Source organism: Eumetopias jubatus, unplaced genomic scaffold, assembly GCF_037043125.1.
Source record: "Eumetopias jubatus isolate StellerSeaLion01/CBP00866 unplaced genomic scaffold, mEumJub1_p1.0 scaffold_4, whole genome shotgun sequence".
Classification (NCBI taxonomy): domain Eukaryota; kingdom Metazoa; phylum Chordata; class Mammalia; order Carnivora; family Otariidae; genus Eumetopias; species Eumetopias jubatus.
This window is the reverse complement of record NW_028274810.1, coordinates 140,066,195-140,079,130: the sequence shown is the minus strand read 5'-3', so window position 1 is coordinate 140,079,130 and position 12,936 is coordinate 140,066,195. Positions and strand designations below refer to the sequence as shown.

Here is a 12,936-nt window from a genome sequence, read left to right as displayed (position 1 = left end):
AAATGCCGTTACCCCAGTCTTGAGAACACTGAGAAGTCTGTGTGTGTGTGTGTGTGTGTGTGTGTGTGTGTAATATTTGAAGGGTTGGGACAGGATCAATTGATGGAAGTAAATTCTACCCAGTAGTCTTTCTTTCCTTATAAATTTTGTTAGGTTTTTGAGACTCTCACAGGTCTCATCATAGTCTGCGTGGATAGATGAATAATCATATAGTAAGGACCAAGAAAACAGTAACAACAAAGCATAGTATTTTATATACATATGAATATATATATACACACACACATATGTATACACATATATAATGCTGAATAATCCATGCTTTACATGTTTATATATTCTTTTTTAATGAAGGCATTTGTATAAGAAGCCAAGAATTTAATTTAATTTACCATCTTATGATTTGAATTGCTTTTCCAGGAATTAAGGGTTCTCTGTTATCTCTGGAGTGTCTGATTAAATGACACACATCAGATTTTCATCATGGCTATAGCTGCGACCAAAATGCCGATGTGTTTCCTTATGGCTTTTTCTATATAAGCAAAGTGAAATGAAAAATTTGGACTATTGTTTGTATTATTCAGTTTTCCAAGTAATTTCTTGTTTTTATAGAAGAAATGTTTCTTATTCCAGTTAAAACAAACAAAAAAGGATATTAATGGTTAATGTGTGCAGTGATCACGTGAAACTCAGGGACTGGAATTTGCCATTGATGTTTTTTGCTAACTCCTGTTCGCTTCTTTTCGAGGGTCAGGTGATGGGGCCTGCACAACAGTAAACCAATAAAGGTACTGGTAGATGTTCCATATAGAAGGTAATCCATTTAAGAATAGGCAATCAGAGTCCCCTTTGTAATTATGTAAAAAGATGACTGGGATTTGGAATTTCATTTATAAGTTTGAAATCTGGAATTGGTTGATTTTATTTGCAAACGATTATGAGGTTGAACAGCACACATTCTACTTGATCCTGTGTAGTGAATTCTCATGATCAGCATAGATAATGGAATATTTCCTTTCCTACTTAAAAAGCATTTTCAAAAGGTTTGTAAATATTTGTTTCTCAGGGATCCATTTATCTTCTTCTTCTGTTCCAAAAGAACTATTATAGGGTTACAGAAAAAGATGATAAATGAGCCCAAGGAGTCTGGGTTTAAACTGTCCCACTATAAGGTTGTACTATTATTTAGTAGACATGCTTTGAGCATATTAATATTAACTGATTAGGTACTGGAATTTTTTTTTAATGCCAGAATTTTGAAATGAAGATAAGTCAGTCATGGAGCTATTCTGGCTTTTATTTACCCGTAGTTAGATCCATATGAAAATTCAATATAACCAGAAAGAAAAATAGCTGGAAGACATTCGTTTTCAAAGGAATGGCCTGGACTTCAGCTGCTCAATTCCCATTCAGCTCTGAAGGCCTGAGTAATGTGGTCTGTAATTGTATACAAACCTTGTAACAAAGAATGTGACAACAAAACCCATCTGCTCTTAGTTATCCTAGTACACAATACTAGGTAAAACCTGGAATGAACCATTGGATATTTTGATTAATTGAACTTAACTGATGGTTATCCAGAAATTCTGTTTTATTACAACCTTTACTGAAATTCTCAGTGAAGAGTCTATGCCCCGTGTAAGGTGAACATAATGAAACTTACGGTAATTTAAGACCTAGAAACTCTGCATTATCAGAAGCTCATTCCATATATTGCATAACTACAGAGATGGAGAGATAGAAGATGAAGAAGTCTGTATTTGCCATGTACTGATTCCAATGTTTTACAAAAACAATATAAACAAAAAATACCTATCATAATACATTGGTTTTTCCATTTTCTATATTTTTATGTTTATATATATACAGTCATAATAGAGGTATAATTTTATTGTGCTTAGAAGAAGTATTTTCCATATTTTTACATGGTCTTACTGATTTTCATTTTGCATTTCTGCTCTGTTGTCTCTCAGCTGATTTACTATAATTTGTCTAAACATTCTATTTTAAGGTATTTCACTAGTATCCAATTTTTATAACTGTTACTGCAATGACTAAATTAATGCATATAGTCATTTGCTTCTAGGTTTTTCTCAAAGAATAGATTTCAATTAGTAAGATTACTGGATTAAAGGATGTATACGTTTTAGCAGGTTAGGGTGCAGAAGGAAAGGATAAAGAAAACAATTATAGCTTTGGCACTAGACTTTTAGAGTTTCTACATTTTTGGAAATTCTATAATTCATTGATTTTGGAATATCAGTGTTAAGTTTTTGGGCAGGGACCAAACAATCCAACAATCTGGTATCATCGAACAATAATTACAAAAGCTGAAGGCAGGCAGCCCATCTGGGAGTCTGTTAAAGCAATTCAGGTGGGTAATAGTGATTTCCTCGGTTGGGGGTGTGTGTTGAAAAAAAAAAAAAAAACATGACAATCTACTCCTCATTGACCATTTATTCTGAATGCTGTAGCACAAAAAGGAGACAGAAGGTTCCACTCAAAAGTTTATGAAATACTTGAGTAATAAAAATATTCAGAGAAGAACAATCAGATAAATAGAGTCGGGTAGATTTAGATAGGAAGGCTTTGTATTGCCTGAGCCTTGAGCTGAAAGCTAAAGAAAATGGAAGGCTTTTGGTAGCAAGAAGAAAGGGATGGCTTTCTCAAGGTAGGGGGTGAACAAAGAAAAAGTAAACAAATTCTAATTTCTTTTGGGCACTGAACAAATGAATGGGTTTTTACCGTAATAGATATTTTAGCATATTACCATACTGTTTATTTGTTGACTTTTGGAGGATACAAAATTGAGTTATATTTTCCCTGGTATAAGAATCACTGTATTCTATTTTATTTCAAAGTCATAAAATGTACATCGAATTTAACTGGAATATTTAGGTACAAATTCAGTTTTGTATTTAAAGATTCAGACTCAGACTCCTTTCATCAGAATCTGGGTTACCCTGAAATTGGGTTCACTATCTTTATATGTGTAATGATTAAATGTGGCTCACAATAATATTGCTGATTGAAAGTGTAAATAAGTGAGATCTGGAATATTTACTAGGATAGAAATATTTCTTTATTTCCCAAACCAAATATTTGTCTCCTTTAAAATTTATATTCAAAATTCTCAGTGTGAAAAGATAGGTGACCATTTTTCCCTTTGGGTAAAATGGTTCAATTTTATATAAAAGCAAAACTCATAGTATTTAATTAATGGGGAAATTGTTTAGCCAAAATGATCACCATTTCCCTAGAATCCAGCAGCCTCAGCATTCCCTTGAAAGCTTGCTAGAAATGCAAATTCCTGAATTCTACTCCAGGTTTACTGGTCCATAACCTTGAGGGAGGGGCCCAGGAATCTGGGTTTTAACAAGCGCTTCGGGTGGTTCTTATGTGTGCTTAAGTGAAGAAGTCCGCTAAATTAGTTTTTTTTTTTTTTAAGCTAGACTTAATTATGGCCAACTGGTGCCTAATCTTTTAAACTTTATGCATCTCAAGTTTGGGACCAAGTCTTGGGTGCATGATGGAAAGTGTTGTGCTGATTTTGTACATTGCTGAATGTTTTAATTCTTGTTTCATAAGATGACATTTTAATTTTGTGTCCATACAGGAAGCTTAGTTTAACATGCCTAACTAAAATATGCTTGCTTCTTTCATTGCTTTAAATGGTATATTTTAATTTAATTTCATAGTTTGAATTCATGTGCTTTAAAATGTATATTTTCTACATCTCAATTATAATTTATATAATTACTAGGACATAGTTTTTTTAAACCCCCTTCAGTGAATTCTGTTAAAGATAATTAGTGGGATTTATGATATTGGCAATACATGAGCCCACATCATTTCAACACTAGGAAGAACATGACTTTAATTTGTAAACAAGTCCAGGCATTACTCCTTTTTTTTTTTTTTTTTTTTTTGTTTTGTCTTCCAGTGCTTTTGAAGTGACTTTAAAAAACATCCAAAGTTCCCATTTCACTGTCTTTCTTTTCCCTTTCATTTTCTGGATATATTAGTGTGCTTGAGCAGATGAGAATAAGAGTCAGGATTTGCTTTTTGTTATCTTTTCTTAGACTGTCTCCAGAAATATTGGTATAAAAACAGAGCCCAAATTGTGCTTAAGATTTAGTCCTGCACTGTTATAGAATGCTTTTTTGCTTATTAAAAAAATCTTTGGAGTTAATATTTAGACCTTATTTATCTGTCTGCCTGCTTACAGACCCATCTTCTACCTACCTACTTGCCTACCTTATTTATCTCTACCAGTCAGTTATAGTTAGGGAAACTCATACAGATTATTTTGCTCTGGAGAAAATCATTCGTGTATCATAATGTAAAAATAAGCCACATGTACTACATACAGTTTGAGCTAAATATACAGCTTGGGAACATAATTTACTTACCTGGGGATATAAAGTAGGCATTCATTGGTTTGAATCGTGTTACTAGCTCAGCCAACATGTAAGTCTTCAAACATGATTAATCTTTTACCTTCCCAACTCAGGCCTTTCCCAAGCTGTGTTTTTTGGACTATCAAAATTCTTCTTTTCTAATTCTTCTGAAGGGACTCCTCTCTGTACTGTCATAATGCACAGTGCACGTCCCTCACTCTCAGAAATCCATCTGGACTCTGTTCAAGTGGTACTCTAGTAGAGAGGTCTTCCCTGACCACCGCATAGAGGATATGCCTCCTTCCTTTGTCAGTGGTTGTCACCCTACTCTGCTTTATTTTTCTTCAAAGCATTTATCATCACCTGAAATAAGTACTCCATGCAGGTAAGAACTTTTGTTTGTTGAGTTGTTTTAAACAATCTATGCCCAGAATCCTGAACAGATCCCTGGCAACAGAAATTTTCTAGTATTAATTTTCTTTCTTCCTCTTCTGGAGTATAAGTCCCGTTAGAGCTTGAATTCTGTCGATTTTATTACGTCTCCAGTGCTGAGTACAGTGCTAAGCAATAGTTACCAGTCAAAGTAATTGGTGGATGGATACATATATAAGTGGATAGAAGTAGAACCATATTTTAATGGGCTAATGCATTTGTGTTCCTCATTTGCATCTTATGAGTCTTCACATTAAAGTCTTACATTAAGAATTCCTACGTTAGCTGTCTTCATATTGCCCTTTAAGTGTTTATTTAAAATTTTCAAAAAGAATTGGAGTTTGGGGCGCCTGGGTGGCTCAGTTGGTTAAACGACTGCCTTCGGCTCAGGTCATGATCCCAGAGTCCTGGGATCGAGTCCCGCATCGGGCTCCTTGCGCGGCAGAGTCTGCTTCTCCCTCTGACCCTACCCCCTCTTGTGCTCTCTCTCTCTCTCTCTCTCAAATAAATAAAAAATAAATTTAAAAAAATCTTAAAAAAAAAGAATTGGAGTTTTTACCAAGCACTAAATTTTAAAAATTGTTCATTTTCAGTTTCTTCTATGAATTTCATTTGAATTTTTCATGTATTTTAGAGCATCAATAAACTGTGACTTAATTATACAGGTATCCTACAGGTTCGGTTTGTGACAGTAGTCTAATGAGTGTAATCACCCACTTCCTGGACCATTGTCCAGATGTAGCTGTACTTTAAGCAAACAAATCTAAAAAAGAGAACCTCAGTGGAGGGCTCTCATGATAGGCTGGTTCAAGATGTGGCAAACCACTTACGATGCTAACTTTTTTACGCGTAGAAATGTGATTAAGATATGTTAAATGGAAATCTATACAAAACCAGTGAAATTGTTAAAATATTCAAATATGCCATACTGTAACAAGAAAACACTGCAATGCACTGAAATCAGCAGTAGAACAGCTGTGTTTTAAAGGACAGTACTTTGAATGTCACTTGACAATTTGCTTTCAATTAGAAGTAATTTACAGGAAGATGCCCACAAGCTAATCTTTACAGGATAATTAAGTTCCATTTTCTTTACTTTTAATTAAAAAGCAGAAAAGATTTAGCTGATCCATAAAAAATGTTCTGTTTAAACATTCATCAGACTTCACACTCTTTTTTTGTTATTTGTTGTAGCAGATGTTATCAAAAGTGCAGTCTGCTCTGTTTTAAACCCTGAGCATTTGGAAAGTGAAACATGAGTTGCAGTAGGCATGTACTGGTGAGGTATGATCATTTAACATCTGTATGTTCAAAGAGGATATAACAGATACTACTGTTCCATTCCTTAATTATGTTCTGTCTGATGCATTTAATTGTACTACAAAACCACATACATTAAAATGAGAAGCAATGCAACTGTCAATTTTGAACATTTATACATAGTAGGCTGATACCTAAAAATCCCCCTTTACTTCAAATGTCTTAAAGTATCTCTCGATTCAGAGGTAACACGTTTTTTATTGTAATTTTAATAATATAATATTTGACGCTGAGTATTTTAACGTAAGAATTTACTCCCTGAAAAGAGATTTAATTCTAAAGCCATTTAAAACTTTACTCTCTGGTTTTTAGTGTGGTTTTTAGCATCACTGCTGTTTTTATTTGGCAAAATAAAATATATTGCCAAAGACATTTGGAGCTTTGATTTTATAACTTACTATTGGACGGTACTAATTTTTTAAGCTGATGAGAGCTGAATAAATAGATCGTGATTTGTCATGTTATTCTCACCTCAGACTATGCTAAGGAATTGCACCACAATTTCTTCAGGCAAGAATTATTTAGCCCAGTATTATGGCATTTTTTAAAACTTTTTTTGGCTATTTATCTGTGCATGTTGATAATAGCTTTATTTTTTAGAATCTAAAAGATTTCCATAATTTGAAAAAAATTTTGAGTCACTATAGAGCAGTATACATAAAATTTTTATAGCAAGAATTCCATTCACTATGCCTTTTGTCAAATGAGCTTGATTTTCAATCTTCTGGCCAGTGAGTACCTAAAATTCAAAGATCCTGTTGGAATTACGCATTTTTACTTACTTTTATTTTCTTATTTTATTTCCCTCTGTTTGAAGGAAAACTACAAATGACAAGACAGGTTGCTCACAAGCCCATTCATATTTGCTTTTGCCATTTAGATTTGTATATGTAGGGAATGTGCCCAAAGGCACTTTGACCAATATAGTTTAGGAGACTGCAAAATAAAGAAATGCAATTTATTTCGGCATATATTATAAATTTCAGGTAGGAGCTTAATTATAATAATCAGAATGCATTCATTTAAATGGAGTATGTGTTTGAACATGTAAATGTCATCATGTTTTGTAATGAAGTGGTGAAAATGTGTGCTTCTCTTATTGAAAGGATAACACAGGAGAAAGATTAAGCATGCCCTGTCTTCCTTCTTTCCCTCTTTTCTCTTTGGTAATCAACACCTGGTTTGATTACATCTTTTTGAACTTTGAAAGCTATACTATAAACTCTACATAGAAGTGTTTATGAAAGGGAATTGGGGCAAACAGTAGTTGAACTTTCAGGAGAATTCCACCTTTTTTGTCATCCTGTAATTCAGACTTCCTTTAGTAAAGGATAAGCAGTTTTGTCATTCATTGTTCAGGAGAGTGCAGTGATTTCCCTTTGGTGCTTGGTTTTCAAGTTTATGGCTGCTTTTAGAAGGATGGGACTGATTCTTATGTTTTGTGGTGCTTGGAGGAGTTATCAACTGACCTTAGGTGCGTGTACCTTGTCCATTGCACCTAATGCATGGCTAGTACATGATTGGCTCTCATTAAATACTTATTAAATGGCTGGTAGACAATAACATTTAGACACAGCTCCATTTGATGCAGTGCACACATTTTGTGAATTCTCTTTCCCCTCCCACCCTCCCTCCCTCTCTCTCTGTCTTTCTCTCTCTCTCCCCTTCCTTCCTTCCTCCCTCCTTTCCTTCCTTCCTTCCTTCCTTCTTCCTAAGATCAAAAGGATCTGTGATCTAAAAGGCTGTAAGCAATTGTGTTACTTTTCATCTCCTTCAGGGCTGTACTTCTTGTAAAGAGTGAATACTGACCTTCTCACAAACTATCCATATAAAACAATTAGATTATTTTTATAAATACAGAAATAATGTCCTGCTTCAAGAGAAGATTAAAAAAGACAGATTTTTTCCTTGTCTGTATTTAATTTTTTTTTGCTTTTGTAGTTGTGTCTCACCCCTTCCCCCCCCACGTTTGATTACTGTAATGTTTCTAGCTTTTATTTCTATATCTAAATACATTTGTATTTCTCGCCTGTTGTTTTCTACAAATTAGTCTTGAATTGGCCTCTGTTTTTCCTCTTTATTGCTTCACCCTGCTTGTAATCCTTCCTCCCTCAAGTCTATCAGCTTGACCTTCCAAAAACAACTGACAACTTGTCATCATTGCTTAAAATCTGCTATGGCTTCCTATTACCTACTTCATTCAGTCCAGATTCTTCTTCTAAGACTTTCCATTACTTTTCCCTTTTCAAGTTATTTCTTATACTCTCTAGGCCATAAGGAACCTCTGCTCCCGCAAGACAGTATTGTCTTCCTATACCCCATCCCACAACAGCCATTCACTTCCAGTCCCTGCTCCTTACCCTTGCTCAGGTAATGCCCTGCCTCTCCACCTTCGTCATCTAACTCTTCCACATTGAAAATGTCCAGTGGAAGTCTCACGTGTTCCAAGAAGCTTCCCAATATTCTTATCCACAGTCATTACTCTGTTTTATGTTTCTTTTGCAAAAATAGTGTCAGGCATTTTGACACTTGTTTTCTATATATTTTTTTCTACATATAGGATACCTTTCTCCCTGTGAAGAACTTAAGTGTTTTAAGAACAGAAAAAAAAGAGTTCCTGTGCCCTTTTTGCTTTTTTTGTAAACCCTAAATCTCATAGCAGTATGGTAAGCAGGTGGTAGGCATTTATTTCATGTCTTCCTCGACTTTGAAAAACAAACTATTAGAAAATCATAAGTAGCTGCGTACGTGTACTGGGGGAAAGTATTGAATAATATTTTCTCATACATTTAGAATAAGCTTTTTCTTTCCCCCAAAGACTTGGGGATTATGTTTCATGTTTGTTTCTAGAATGATTTTCTGCCACTTGGGGAAAAAAATTCTTTTAGAAAATAATTACCATTAGCTTGAAGATAGAGATAAATAATCAGTTTTTAAGGACTATCATTTTAGTTCTCAATAACTCCTTCTGGAGCTAAGATGCTAGTGGAAGGAAGGACGTGTAAGTCATCTGTCTCTTTACCCCTAGAGGGGCGGTGCCACTGTGCCTCTGCCTGTTACTGGGTTCATCAGAGTCTTTGCATATTTGTAATTACCCTGCCATAAATAGTTTGCAACTTGACCACATCATTTTGCTGCTGCGTTAGAATGAGGCCCAAGGTCCAAGTTAAAAGCAAAATCCTCAATGAATCCTCAATGAAAGTAAGCCAAGAGCTGTAGGTTATAAGAGCAGAGCTAATGGATTCAGCTGTTCTTTACTTTCACTTTAACCAACACATTTTGCATTCATTTTCCAGATGTGAGCCTCATTTGATTAAAATGGAGTGAAACTAATTTTGTGAAAGTTTTATACCACCCCTGGAGATAACTGGAGATAACCTAGTGTGCCACAGAACCAGAGCTGGCAAATCAGCGTTTGCGGGATCGGTTTCAGTTAACTGTATTGCATAAGTATTGCAAGATTACTTTTTAAGGCATATTGGTAAACTTTTGCTGGGGTTGTTCATGTGACTCAGCTGTGACCAGAGCTGGATTATGAGGGGAGTCCTGGAATTCAGAGGTGGCCAGTCCCAGAGCCGGAGACAGTATATGGCGATGCTACTCGAAGTGTGGTTGGTTCAAGGACCAAAGCCATCAGCAACACCTGGAGCTGGTTAGCAAAACAAATCCGTGGGCTCCACCCCAGACCTACTAGCCCAGAAGCTCTGGCTGGAGCTCAGCAATCTGTGGAGTAACACGCTCTCCAGGTAAACCTTATATATGCTAAAGTCTAGGAGCTACTGTGTGTGGAACCCTGGAGTTCAGCTTGAATCATTATCAGACAAATACACCTCTGTATTTCAATTGGACAAGCTGTATCTAATGATTTCTGATCTCTCACCCATTGTCATAAAATGCAGACAAATTGAATCAAGTTTTTTAAAGCTACTGGTTATTTCACAGTTTTCATCTGTATTTGAAGTGTATTCTGAACGGATTCATCTGAACTGATTAAAATGCAAACAAAAGAGCCAGATCACTCTGATAAGCAATGGAAATTCCACAGTCTTTTCTCAGAGCACATGTGTGCTTTATTCAGCTTTGTGTCCTTCCCACCTAGCAGAGAACAAAAGCAACTGTAGTGCAACCTTGTTCTGGCTCTGTCTTGGCATTTAGGTTTGTTTCATTTTGGCACATGGCTGTGTTCTTTCATCATACAGGAAACTATCTGCCGAATCAGTCAAATCTCAGATTCCTTGAACTTCTTGATCAGGCTGATGTTTTCCTAATGAACAGAGGTTGCTAATCTCCATACCAAATAATTATTTTTACCTACTGAGGTGCTAAGTAATAAGTCACATGGAGTGCTGTATTATATTAGCTCTATTATAACTAATACAGGACTTGTAAAATAACTTGACCATTTCTTGAGATCTTCAAGTTTTCATAGTTTGCTATGTAAATGTGCTGGCCATATCTTGATCTCTCTAGCAGTATCACATAAATAAGATCATTAATTAGTATCATTTAAAAATACAGATTACAGCAGCTCTCTGTCTTCTCTGCCCCGGGAGCCGCGCTGCTCTCAGGGCCGCACAGCCCCGGAAAATGTCCGCCGGTGCAAAGGTGGTCTCCATGCCCTTCTCGGTCAGGAGCCCTTCCCAGCTACTGAGCCGATCACGGTCCGCAGGGGTGCTAAACCCTCCGGAGACGCTGACAGATGAGAGCCTCAGCCGCTTGGCAGCCCCTCGTCCCCTGACCTCACTTATTCCTAACCACGGCTTCTGAACGAGCACCGTTTCCCGGGACATGGACACAGCCGCCAAGGGCACTGGGGCTGGGCTGCCATGGTGGGGGTGGCTGGCTCTGGGGCTGGAAGCGGGGCTGTGTTTGGGAGCCTCATCTTCGGGTATGGCAGGAACCCTTCCCTGAAGCAACAGCTCTTCTCCTGCGCCATTCTGGGCTTTGCCCTCTCCGACGCCAGGGGGCTCTTGAGCCTGCTGGTGGCCTTTCTCATCTTCTTCGCCATGGGAAGCGGCCCTCTCCATCTCCATAGGTCCTTCTGTGTCTCATCTGCCCTGTATGTTCCTTTTCCTGTACCTCCCCAGGCGGTATAGGAACCAACCCCAGGGTTGGCTAGGGTTTGACAGAGAGAAGACAAATACTATATTAATAAGAAAAAATATGGAGATGACGTCCACTCTTGCAGTTATATAAATTCTTTATGAAAATGAACTTTCATAATAATGCTTTATAGAAATTGCAAGCTTGACTATAGTCGATTCTGTATATATGTGTATATGTGTGTATAATAGTCATGGAAATCCTACAGTATTTTATAGAGTATATGAAGATAATTTTGGGCTTTGCCAATTTAGTGTGGCTTAGAGGCTAAGACTCAGTTGTAACTTTCAAGGCATCTAGAAGTAAAATCATATGGGATATGAATTGTTAAGTGTTTATTTAGGTAGAGGTAGAATTTGCCCTACCAAAAGCTTTTCTCTACCTTCTTAGGTTGTGTAATATTGTGGGGTAACTATAACTATTGTTATACTGGATCTGGGTTGACCGATCTTCATATTGGTGCTACTAAGTCTGTATTTTACATCTAACTGATTGTATCGAATTTGTGTTATGTCTGATACGTCCTGAAAAGTTATAATGCCCTGGAGGGATATTACTAGTAGTGGTACAGAGATGGTGTGATGATAGCAGGCTCTTCATCTAGAAGGACTTGATTTTATCATGCTTAGGTTTTTGTTACATTCTGTTTGTTATATTCATTTATTTTATTTGGATGTTATTTAAATGCCTGTTTATATCATAATGCTAGACTCTTGGAGGGTGGAGAAGGCAAACAATGTAAGTAAAACACAGGTTGTTGTTGTTTTTTTTTTTTTTTCCTTAAAAGGGTCTTCCTCTGTGAGTGAATCAATGTGCGGGAAGACTGCGTTATGTCCCAATGTGGAAGTAGCTGTTTTTTGTTAACCCATTTATAATACTGGCATCTTGTGCCATTAAGCTTAAATTTGATATGTTTTTTATTGATTGAATCCCAGAATTTAGGTGTAGAGTTTCCTGGGCTCAGGAGAGTGACCCTAGGTCTGGGGCTCACAAATAAAAGTTCTGTTTTGCTTTGTTTTCTTCTGGTATAACTTGATTTTATTATCCAACAGGATTTCCAAATTGAGCAACTCTGTTTAAAGTGTTGGAAAGTGCTAAGACACCTACCATGGGCAAAGGAACTCTTGGTTAATATTTTTCTCTTTGCTTGTTTACTTTCTCAAGGGATTTGTGAACGTGCTCAAGGTTGAATGTGTATTTCTGTTGTATTTATATGTTCAAGGACTTTGAAAATCAGGCTTCTTGGATGTTACATATTTACTAAAATATCTCTTAGTATGTGCTTAGGTCTTTGATGAAATTTTAAGTTATTATTTAAGTTATTATTCATTTCATCTGTGATACTGGTGGTGTCTTATATACATATTTTTCTTTGGCTTGACAAATATATAGAAAACAGGTTAATTTGTCCATTGTGTGTGGCCACACCACCAAGTGTACTTTTGAAAAGGTCATTTGATACAGTGGCTCTAAGGTGGAAGCATTGCTAAATTATTTGTTTTTAAAATATTTGTATAACATGGCTTTTTTGAACTTTACTTTTATTTTTTTCAATGAAGGAAGGAATGAAGAAAACTACATTTTTTGGGTGCCGATCGTGTAGCAGGTATTGTGATACATGCTTTAATTTGAGTTATCTCATATTGCCCTCACAATGACACTCCAGCTTAGGCTCAGGGGA

General features: G+C 36.3%; 1 pseudogene; it reads left to right on the top strand.

Annotated features, from left to right (window-relative positions):
• The first annotated feature begins 10,739 nt into the window (after nucleotides 1-10,739).
• Nucleotides 10,740-11,248, top strand: LOC114215198 (ATP synthase F(0) complex subunit C2, mitochondrial pseudogene; annotated as a pseudogene).
• Nucleotides 11,249-12,936: the final 1,688 nt, after the last annotated feature.